Genomic DNA, 12,383 nt, shown 5'->3' with positions numbered 1-12,383 from the left:
ATGTCTATTCTGGTTTTCTAGAGGTCCTAGTCTTGTCGTGATGGTGTGCACGTGTCCGAGACCCATCCCGCATGAGAACGTCAATTAAGGGCAACGGAGAAATAGTTGGGTGGGGTGGAGGTGTGGTGGGCCACAGCAGGGAGCATCAGGGGGTGGGGTATGGGTGTGGTTGTGTGTTTGGGTGTGGGTGTGGGTGTGCCTCTTCCACAGGATCTCTCCTGTTGTTGTGACTCTATATTAAGACTGATTTCTGTTCATGGCCCTACTGTAAATCTCTGCAGTATGAGAAGACATTATTTTGAAAGCAGTGAGTCATTAAGATTTTCAGTGGGACTCACATACACAACTGATCTGTTACCTGCTGCACTATATATGGTGTCAGTAGCAGGGAGCCATTTGAAATCTTGCCAATATTCCTGCACATTTTGGGCTTCTCTTGTATTTTTGCTTCCTTTTCTGTACTAAACATCTACACAGTGGAAGAAAACTCCACCAGCCCTGCCTGTGAGCTTTTGGGGCTTTTCTTTTATTTGTGTAACAGAAACAGGAAGTCCATGTTTAAGCTTGCTGTTTTGTTGGTCTCCTCCAGATCTCAGCAGCTACTTACATCCCTCTTCCATCTGTTTCCATCTCCCGTCTGATTCCAAATGCCTCTAGCTCTGTTAGATGATGTTGTGACAGAATGCAGGGTAAGCTTTTATTTTTTTGTTTGCAAATATTTTCTCCTAAATTTTACAGAAATTATGTATACTTGAACATTTTGTTTTTGCAAACTTTTCTGAATTTTTTAATGCACTTGCTGTCAGCACTTTAGGACCACATCAGAAAACATACACTGTTGGTGAAACACTGGTTGTAGCAGATGTATAAAGAGGCTGTTGGACAAACTGTGGCCCAAACCGTTCCAGGTGCAGCATGCTTCTTGAGAGTGCACATTCCATTGAGTTGTTCTCCATGGCCACATCTGTTGGTCAGCGTTAATTGTATTCCTTTAGCTTGTTCTCCCTGGGTCCTACCTCCTCCCACATCTGTTGGTTTAATCATTTCCTTGTTCCAGACATGGCCAGCTTTAAAGATTCAGCAATCAGTAGTGAAGGCCCGGCACACCAATCCGCTTATCAATGCATGTTCTGGTGTGTTGTCATGGAAACAGTATTTACAGCTTGGCAGCAGGCTAAAAATGTCTCACAGATGATTGCTGAGACAGACCTGGTGTGGAACATGGGAGACATTTAATTGGTTAATGCTACATAAATAAGATCCTATTCAAACTGCATCTTATCTTTAGCTGAGTATGTTTAAACTGAAGCATATAGTCCAGTTGGTCTCATTAATTAAATCCAAATTCATTCATATATGAGGTGATTTCAGAATATTGCCGACAAATTGCATTTCCTGTGTCTTCGATCACCCTGAATGACAGAAGAGATGGTGGATCAAGGCTAAGAAGAGACCATTTAGATAAAGGCAACTACAAATTAAACCTGGCTGGGGTGAAACTCCATTAGAGGTGAATTACAAGAGGATGTAAGGAACTTTTGTTCTACCTTTCTCTTTCGGATTTTGTTCAGGTTGGGATAACCCAATGTGGTAAATCTCTGCACCAAAGAAGAGCTCTGAACAGCAACTGTGAGAAGCACGGTAGCCTTTTGCCATTTTAACTGCATTAGATCTCCAAACTCTCTGAGTGAACATTAAGTAATTTGCCTTGGAGGTCAAGGAACTGGTGACCCTCCTAAATAAGGTCCCAGCTGGACCTGTAGACACTCAGACTAATGAAAAATAATATATCAGTCAAAGAGGTGTGTGAACTAATATTCAGTGTGACAGTGTGAAAGATAACAATTGTTATCATCCCAAAGCCTCTCCAATACATTAGGCTACTAGGTGCTCTGTGTTGCCACAGCAACCAGAAGGAGAGGAAATGAAACAAATATAAAGGATCCCCCTGAAGACAAGAGGAAGGGGAAGATTAGACACACACACACACACACACACACACACACACACACACACACACACAGACACACACAGACACACACACACACACACACACACACACACAGACACACACACACACACACACACAGACACACACACACACACACACACACACAGACACACACACACACACACACACACACACACACACATACACACACACAGACACACACATACACACACAGACACACACATACACCCACACACACACACACACACACACACACAGACACACACATACACACACATACACACACAGACACACACATACACCCACACACACACACACACACACACACAGACACACACAGACACACACATACACACACAGACACACACATACACCCACACACACACACACACACACACACAGACACACACATACACCCACACACACACACATACACCCACACACACACACAGACACACACACACAGACACACACACACAGACACACACATACACCCACACACACACACAGACACACACATACACCCACACACACACACAGACACACACATACACCCACACACACACACAGACACACACATACACCCACACACACACACAGACACACACATGGATACAAAAACACACACGCACTTATCTGTGTTATACCATAAAGACAAATATGAATGACTCATATATGCAATGTAAACAGCTGCAATCTAAGTGTATAAGTTATTCATGGACTCACAACCCCAAAGAAATGCATATGACATTTGAGTTTTTCACATTTCACGTCCGTGTGTCTCTGAGCTGAGCGACATTACATCAGCGTACAAGTGTTCATTATTCACATATAATTACTTGAAAATATGGCTATAACTCTGTCCTGGCTCCCAGCTGGTGGAACAAACTTCCACTGGCTGTCGGGACAGCAGAGTCCCTTGCAGTCTTCAAATACAAACTGAAGACCCATCTACTGTATTTGTAGAATATTTAAATGACCACTATTGCTGTTGAGTCACATCTCCATAAGCATCACTAGAGAGCAGTTCTCCAAACCTTTCTGATAGCCCGAGTTTCATCTCATCCATTTTGGTGGTGAGTGAGCAGCATTGGCCAAAAATATGCTGGGGACTGAAACTTTGTAGGGTTGTAGCAAAGGCCTCAGCAGGGGTCTTTACACTGGGCTTTACATCATGTATAACAAAGGCTGGAGCCAGCCACCCTACCAAGGACTCGAACCCAGGTCTGGCAGTAGACAAACATGGGCTCTGACCACCAGACCAAAGAGCCAGCTTACTAGTATAGCAGCCAAAGCACCCATTTAACCTTTCTAAGCTTAGCTTAGCATTTAGCACCACCTGTTTTCCCCTTGTCTGTTTATGTTTCTACTGAGGACTGTGTCTCCACTGTGAGACCGGTAATCTTGGTGGGGATACTGTCCATAATGGCAGTGGTAACGGAGTAATCCAAATTGCGATTCACTAGTTCTTGGCAGCTGTAGTAGTAGCGGTTAGCATTACCAAAAGTTATATATAAAGTCAAAACTAACAAAAATAAAATAGAAAACAAAACACTGTGTCAGGAGCCACATAAGTCGCTACATCCTGCATGCAGTCATCTTCATATTTTAGAGTGTTATCGAGTCTTTGCTGTATGCTTTCTATGGAGTCACAGGAGGTTGGTAGGGTGTAACAAATTGATTGATATGGTCTTGCCGGTGGTTGCTATAGTACCTCAGGTGGTTGCCACAGTGTTACCAAGTGGTTGCTAGCGTGTTACTAGTCATTGTTAGGGTATTACCAAGTCATTGCTTGGGTATGTATTATCAAGTGTTTTTGTGGTCTTGCTAGGTGGTTGCTTTGGAGTCCCAAGTGGTTGTTAAGGTGTTATCAAATGGTTGCTAATGGTACCTCAAGTTGTCATGTTGTTGCTTGGTGATTAAGTGGTTGCCATGGAGTTCCAAATGCTTGATAACCATGACAGTGTGTACTCCCAGTCACATGACCATGACAGTGTGTACTCCCAGTCACATGACCATGACAGTGTGCACTCCCAATCACATGACCATGACAGTGTGTACTCCCAGTCACATGACCATGACAGTGTGTACTCCCAGTCACATGACCATGACAGTGTGTACTCCCAGTCACATGCTGAGTAAGACCAAAAGATTTCAATATGGCACAGAGTTCCTTGGCATAAGTGTCCTTGGGATTGTGAAAGTGTATGTTAAAATCCCCAGCAATTACAAAATGGTCAAAATCAGTGGAAATTAAAAATCATATCTGTAACTTTATCTATAAAATCTGCATTGTATTTTGGAGGCCTGTAGACTGTTACTAGTAACATTTGGCATCAAACTGCAGTGAGATACTCAAAGGAAGGAATCATTAAATAGAGCAGCTCTACACCAAACACTCTGGGTCCTATCTTACGTATTGCAGATTTTCCACATGTACAGTATCTGAGATGTACTGCCTGTCTGGAATGGGAGACATTACAGACATGCTGGTCCAAGTAATGCTGACAACATCACTGACAGGAGGGACAAAGAATACCAGTGTGTGTGTGTGTGTGTGTGTGTGTGTGTGTGTGTGTGTGTGTGTGTGTGTGTGTGTGTGTGTGTGTGTGTGTGTGTGTGTGTGTGTGTGTGTGCGTGTGTGTGTGCGTGTGTTTCCTCTCACTAGCTGTATGTCAGGTACCAGATCCTGCACCAGGTTTCCTCACCCTTTCTGACCTTGACTCCGTTCCTCTTCAGGTCTTCCACTGCCGCTCCTATATAAAGGCCCCTCCTGGAGGCAGAAGAGGAGGGAGGCAGTTAGGCAGGTGTTGGTGGTGTCTAGTGCAGGAACTGGTTTTGGCTTGTGTTTGAAGTTGTATAATTTGCGTGTATGACTTTGTTTTCCCCATTGGGACCTCAAGCTTTAATTTCACTCCTCCTGCTTAGGTAGCTGTTATATATATTGTATAGTGTAAATATTGTTTTGTTTGGTACTTTGGTGTTGGATACTGGTGGTAGGGAGTGTCTGCCATTTTTCTTGTGTGTGGGTTTTGTCTCTGTTTATGTGTCAGGTAGTCTGTTGTATGTTTCTTTTGCTTGTTAGAATTATTTAGTGTGTATTTTCTTTCATTAGTGTAGGTCTTGTATATTGGACTAGTATGTTTGTTTGTTTGTAAACGGGGTTGTAACACACTAAGATAAAGAAGAAATAAGAATACAGCAAATTGGTTTTGTCAAGCCAACTTAATCATTCTTGCTTCAATAACAGACAAAATCACAGCAGGTCATTCAATATAATTGTAAGGTTAGGGTTAGGGCAAGGGTTAGTGTTTGGGTTGAACTGTGGCTTAGATAGTTTAATTGACAGAGATATTAATCATGTATTAAAACAAAATTAACACAAAATAAATTAAAACCAGGAGACTGGTAAAAAGGTTTCTGTGGAAACCAACTGAAAGCTTTTCATTAGTAATGTTTAGTTTTACATTTTATATGTACATGTTCTAATAAATCATATTAATTAGTTATTAATTTAGTTAGATGTGTTATGATTATAAATGGAATAATAGAGATGTTTCTTAAGTGATTTCAATCATAAATGATTATCTACCTTAGGTGTAACAGAAGCTAATCAAATGACTGAGGTACTGGTGAAAATAACCAAGCTGGTCTCATTAGAAGCATGTAATTTCATTGCTAATTCACAGCTCATCAACACATACACATCTCTCAGAATGTTTGCACTTTTAGTGATGTATACTTGAGATGCTGATGTTTGCACACTTTTTGTATATCATGTACATATGTTTATGCATGTTACAATGAGCTTTGAATGTAATTAAAAGTAATGTACTTTCACATCCTTGTATTCCTTTAACATATGTTATAGGCTTATATGGAGCAGGAGTGTTGAGAGATAATCATCCTCTGCTTAACAGCCTGTCTGTACGGATGCTGTGAGCTGTCTGTCTGTGGAACTGTGCTGTCTGCCTCTCATACGGGACTGAAATGATCACTCTTGTCTGTCTGCCCTGGGATAACTCAAGTTCTTATCTGATCTGTTATCTGAATGTATTTAAATCACTAGGACCACATTCACTGCCTTTGTGGTTTTGCTCCTTTAACACAGTCAGCATTTACACTGTAAGCCAGTAGGTGCCAGCAGTTGTGTTAGTTGTGTATGTGTCTGTGCTTGTATCTGGGCTTGTGTCTGTGCTTGTATCTGGGCTTGTGTCTGGGCTTATATCTGTGCTTGTGTCTGGGCTTGTGTCTGGGCTTGTGTCTGTGCTTTTGTTTGGACTTGTGTCTGGGCTTGTGTCTGGGCTTGTGTTTGGACTTGTGTCTGTGCTTGTGTCTGTGCTTGTATCTGGGCTTGTGTTTGGACTTGTGTCTGGGCTTGTGTCTGGGCTTGTGTCTGGGCTTGTGTCTGGGCTTGTGTCTGTGCTTGGTTTTCTAATCAACTACACCAAAGGTTCCTTCTCACAACCAATAAAGCATTTGCATAGTGCCTCTATTCCACTGCAGCATCCCTACCAATAACTCATCAGAGAGCTATCAGGGGAGGGGCTTCCCAGCGTCACCTTGACATACGTCAGTGCTGGTAGTGATGGGCCGTGTGTCTCACAGCCCACGGGGCGCTGTCTCCCTCAGCTGCACTTAGGGAATCTCAGCAGACAGGAATAAAATCTCTGCCATGACCCAGCAGCTTGGGGAGCCATTAGAACAAACACAGGTGACAGCAGAATCCCAGTAGTGTGTAGTTTCAAAGGAGAGGAAGCACTCTGATCGATTTGGAGTTGCCAGACCAGTAATGTTTGTAACAACCCTTCCCTCTTGGCTTGTGTGTGGACAAACTCCATGAATGTGGAGGAAGGGACGGGTTTGATGGTTCAGCAAGACTCTGCCATCAGAAGCAGTGTCAGTGTGAGCACATCTGTGTTACATCAGACAGCAGCGTCAGTGTGAGCACATCTGTGTTACACATACAGACATTTGTGGGATTCCAGTCTCCACAGACGACTTCCTGAGCACAGTGTTTCGATACAGAGCACAGCCAGGCTAAATAAAGCCAAAGACAACAGCTGAGGCTAGATATCTCACGTGCCATATATACACAGGAAACTAACAGTGTGAATAAAAAAATCCAGGAACACATGTTAGATATCAGACCCACCTATCGGCTTTCTTCAATGTGCTTTACAACATTTTCATTAAGCCATGTTGGAGTTACAGACAAGATATGTTCATAACCAAACCGATGACCTCGCGAATGCCACATCTTAACAGATCCTATGAATAATGTAACTTAGGAAGCAAGCAGGATCATTTCCTGAGCAGGTGCTATTGACTGGAAGTAGGAGCTGGTATTCTTAATGAGGGCAGGAGCTGATCACTGCAGGCTGCAATTAGTCAATGATGCAGCCTCCCACTGGTACAGAGAGAAGGAATGGTTTATTATTTCCTGAGTGCATTCACCCTAACAAACAAACACACACACACACACACACGCACACACACACGCACGCACACGCGCACGCGCACACACACACACGCACACACACATGCACGCACACACGTGTGCACACGCGCACACACACACGCACACACGTGTGCACACGCATGCACTTGCACACACACACGCACGCACACACACACATGTGCACTTGCACACACACACGCACACACGTGTGCACACGCATGCACTTGCACACACACACATTGAACACATTGAAGATTAATCTCAAGGCTTTGCATCTCTGGTTCTTGAAGCTGACAGTCATTAAACCAAAATCTTTTAAGAAAAAAATTCAGCTATTTAGAAAAGTCCTAAATTAAGTATTATTTCTAAATCTGGGCTAGGATAAGGAATCTCTGAAATTCAGGGAATGTAGAAGCCCAGCCTATCTCAGGTTCTAGGCAGTCTAACCCAGTTGTATCTGCACAGGACTGACGTGTAACGTACGGCCCGAGTGCCGAGGGCGTGGAGCAGGACACACAGACTCCCTCAACTTGGACAAACATTTATTTACATAAAACATAAAGACGAGAGTGGCACTTGAGTATAATACAAACAATAAACATAAACACACTAAACACGATGTTTAACACTTAACACGATCTAGACAAACATAGTTTCGACTGTTATGTATAAATACAAACAACACGCTACTTCAACAATGACCAACACACTGCACACTTTGACCAGGGTTTATATATATTTAGACAAGACGAGGTGCAGGTGTGTGCAGGCGTGGACACAGATCCTCCCACTGCACGTTGGCGGGCCAAACCACATGATTCACGGGAGCCGAGTGTTCCCTGACAACATAGCTGTGGGTTTTTGTTCCATCCAAGAGCACACCTAATAGAACTGAATAACTGTTTAGGACTTGACCACAGATGAAAGATAAAACAAGTAACAACAGATGTGCCATGTTTGCACGGAATTAAAACCTACAAGGTACTCAAAGCTTTATGTGGACAAAAATGTCTAACCCTGGCCTGTAACATATCAACACATTGGAAATAATTAATCTGGACAAGTCCCAGCTGTTCCACAGTGATGTCTTCATTCCTGAGTTGCATTAACATAAGGATGTCTAACTGGTGACATGCGCCATCCACAAAGAAAGACAGCTGTACATACTGCTTCACTGACCTCTGCAGGTATTTAATATTCTATGTGAGTCATTTATGGAACGATTCCCTTCTTTAATGAAATCACAGTCTGTCCAGGAATCCCTGTCACTCAGAATTAGGCACTAGAGAATAACAGAAACTCTCTTTGTGATGTCTTTAATTCTTAGATTAGGTCTACATTTTTTCATATGCTTTTCTTACAGGCTTGATGGACAATTTCCTCTCTGAACTCTGGCTCGGGTGCGAGGCAGAGGGCTACAATCATAAAGAGGGTGACCTCTAACCCTAACTCTAACTCTAACTCTAACCACAGTGCAGTGGTTAAGAGGGTGACCTCTAACCCTAACTCTAACTCTAACCATAGTGCAGTGGTTAAGAGGGTGACCTCTAACCCTAATTCTAACTCTAACCATAGTGCAGTGGTTAAGAGGGTGACCTCTAGCCCTAACTCTAACTCTAACCATAGTGCAGTGGTTAAGAGGGTGACCTCTAACTCTAACCATAGTGCAGTGGTTAAGAGGGTGATCTCTAACTCTAACTCTAACCATAGTGCAGTGGTTAAGAGGGTGACCTCTAACTGTAACTCTAACCATAGTGCAGTGGTTAAGAGGGTGAACTCTAACCCTAATTCTAACTCTAACCATAGTGCAGTGGTTAAGAGGGTGACCTCTAGCCCTAACTCTAACTCTAACCATAGTGCAGTGGTTAAGAGGGTGACCTCTAACTCTAACCATAGTGCAGTGGTTAAGAGGGTGACCTCTAACCCTAACTCTAACTCTAACCATAGTGCAGTGGTTAAGAGGGTGACCTCTAACCCTAACTCTAACTCTAACCATAGTGCAGTGGTTAAGAGGGTGACTTCTAACTCTAACTCAAACTCTAACCATAGTGCAGTGGTTAAGAGGGTGACCTCTAACCCTAACTCTAACTCTAACCATAGTGCAGTGGTTAAGAGGGTGACCTCAAACCCTAACTCTAACTCTAACCATAGTGCAGTGGTTAAGAGGGTGACCTCTAACTCTAACCATAGTGCAGTGGTTGAGAGGGTGACCTCTAACCCTAACTCTAACTCTAACCATAATGCAGTGGTTAAGAGGGTGACCTCTAACCCTAACTCTAACTCTAACCATAATGCAGTGGTTAAGAGGGTGACCTCTAACCCTAATTCTAACTCTAACCATAGTGCAGTGGTTGAGAGGGTGACCTCTAACCCTAACTCTAACTCTAACCATAGTGCAGTGGTTGAGAGGGTGACCTCTAACCCTAACTCTAACTCTAACCATAATGCAGTGGTTAAGAGGGTGACCTCTAACTCTAACCATAGTGCAGTGGTTGAGAGGGTGACCTCTAACCCTAACTCTAACTCTAACCATAATGCAGTGGTTAAGAGGGTGACCTCTAACCCTAACTCTAACTCTAACCATAGTGCAGTGGTTAAGAGGGTGACCTCTAACTCTAACCATAGTGCAGTGGTTGAGAGGGTGACCTCTAACCCTAACTCTAACTCTAACCATAATGCAGTGGTTAAGAGGGTGACCTCTAACCCTAATTCTAACTCTAACCATAGTGCAGTGGTTGAGAGGGTGACCTCTAACCCTAACTCTAACTCTAACCATAGTGCAGTGGTTGAGAGGGTGACCTCTAACCCTAACTCTAACTCTAACCATAATGCAGTGGTTAAGAGGGTGACCTCTAACCCTAACTCTAACTCTAACCATAGTGCAGTGGTTAAGAGGGTGACCTCTAACTCTAACCATAGTGCAGTGGTTGAGAGGGTGACCTCTAACCCTAACTCTAACTCTAACCATAATGCAGTGGTTAAGAGGGTGACCTCTAACCCTAACTCTAACTCTAACCATAATGCAGTGGTTAAGAGGGTGACCTCAAACCCTAACTCTAACTCTAACTCTAACCATAGTGCAGTGGTTAAGAGGGTGACCTCAAACCCTAACTCTAACTCTAACCATAATGCAGTGGTTAAGAGGGTGACCTCAAACCCTAACTCTAACTCTAACCATAATGCAGTGGTTAAGAGGGTGACCTCTAACTCTAACTCTAACCATAATGCAGTGGTTAAGAGGGTGACCTCTAACTCTAACTCTAACCATAATGCAGTGGTTAAGAGGGTGACCTCTAACTCTAACTCTAACCATAATGCAGTGGTTAAGAGGGTGACCTCTAACTCTAACTCTAACCATAATGCAGTGGTTAAGAGGGTGACCTGGGTCCGGTCCTCTCTGCACGCCACGCAGACCACTGACCATTCAGGTGACCCCACTGACCTCTCAGGTGTCCCCTCGAGCCCAACGCAGTGCATTGAGCCAATAAGAGCTGCTAGTCGAAAAAAGTCCAGTGTGTCTGACTCCACATCACGCAGCGACACGTGCATGTCAGTCAGTGGAAGAACCCTTTGCCACATTAGCAGTTTTTGCTTGGGCTGCAAAACAGAGGCACAACACCATAAGATGCTAAGATTTGATACTCTGCTAATGAGAAAAGGTAAAGGTAAGATATCTTTAGTGTTTGGATTTGAAAGTTGCAAGAGAACCATTAAGGCAGGACACATCTAACTCAAAATAATCCAGTGGTCCTTTTGATGGAAAACAGCTTTTTTGTAACATTGTCTTACTGCTTTTGAAGATTGAAATATGGTTTAGGGGATGGATTAAGTTAAGGGTCAGGGTAAGGATGTGGGTTAAGGTAAGGCGTAGGATTAGGGTTAGAGACAAATGATAAATTTTACTTTACTTTTCATGAATTTTCCTTATTAATGTCCTGGATGGCTTGGAGAGTTTTCTTCTGTACCTTTCTCCTTGATCTGCCCCTCACATAGATTCAGAAGGGTTCATCTTCATCTTGTCTCTCCCACAGTATTTTGACAATGTTTAATACCAGAACATAAGTCAGGAGGGGCATGGCACATTGTCTAATTCCTCCACGTATATGGCCAAAACAGACATACCAAAAATATACATATCCTGTAGGGTTGTGGAATCCTAGTTGTTTGTGACAGTATGAAGAGTTTGCTATGAAGCACCTCGATTAAACAACTATCCTTTATCAACATCGTTTATAATTTTATCACTATGTGATATAATGCATCTGTAGAATTGATGCAGTTAAGTCTCTGGGAACGTAATAGAATCTCCTTCCTCTACAGCATATGTGCTGTAGCCTAAAGGGCTCATTTAAACCCAAGACTGCCACCACTAGAATGGGAATGGTATTGTGTATATATTCAAGAATTTAGATGCATGTAGCATTTTAATGCAAAAGGAAATCATCTGCGTGTGAGAGGAGGAACATGCCCAGTACTGGTGTTTGACTTCGTCCGTTAGTTCACGCAGACACATCGTCTCTCGGTCACCCTTGCAGCACGCCATGGGCCCAACCTTTCAGCATTTCCAATCATGTGCTTAGTAAGTCTGTTTCCAGGGCAACCGTGGTACCCAATAAATCCCCCAAAAGCGTTTTGCTGGTGTGTCTTTTGTTGGTTTGTGTGTAAAATACCAGACATGGTGTAATGCATGACAGCAGTGTGGTTCACATATTTAATGAATGTGCATTTGTCCTAATTTTCTTAAAATGCTTACTTTGCACCTTTCAGAATATGATCTGAATCTTTTACCTCTGACTTATACGTCATAAACAAACTGCACCATGCAACCGTGTTAAAGCAGTTTATGTATCAAATTCACTGTATTTTGTCAGAGGACATTACTGAATTAATGAGTACTGTTATGTTTATAACATGGACTTTCTGCCTATTCAGTGAATGCGTCTAATAAAC

Source organism: Electrophorus electricus, chromosome 25 (assembly GCF_013358815.1).
Source record: "Electrophorus electricus isolate fEleEle1 chromosome 25, fEleEle1.pri, whole genome shotgun sequence".
NCBI classification, from domain to species: domain Eukaryota; kingdom Metazoa; phylum Chordata; class Actinopteri; order Gymnotiformes; family Gymnotidae; genus Electrophorus; species Electrophorus electricus.
This window is presented reverse-complemented; position numbering follows the sequence as displayed.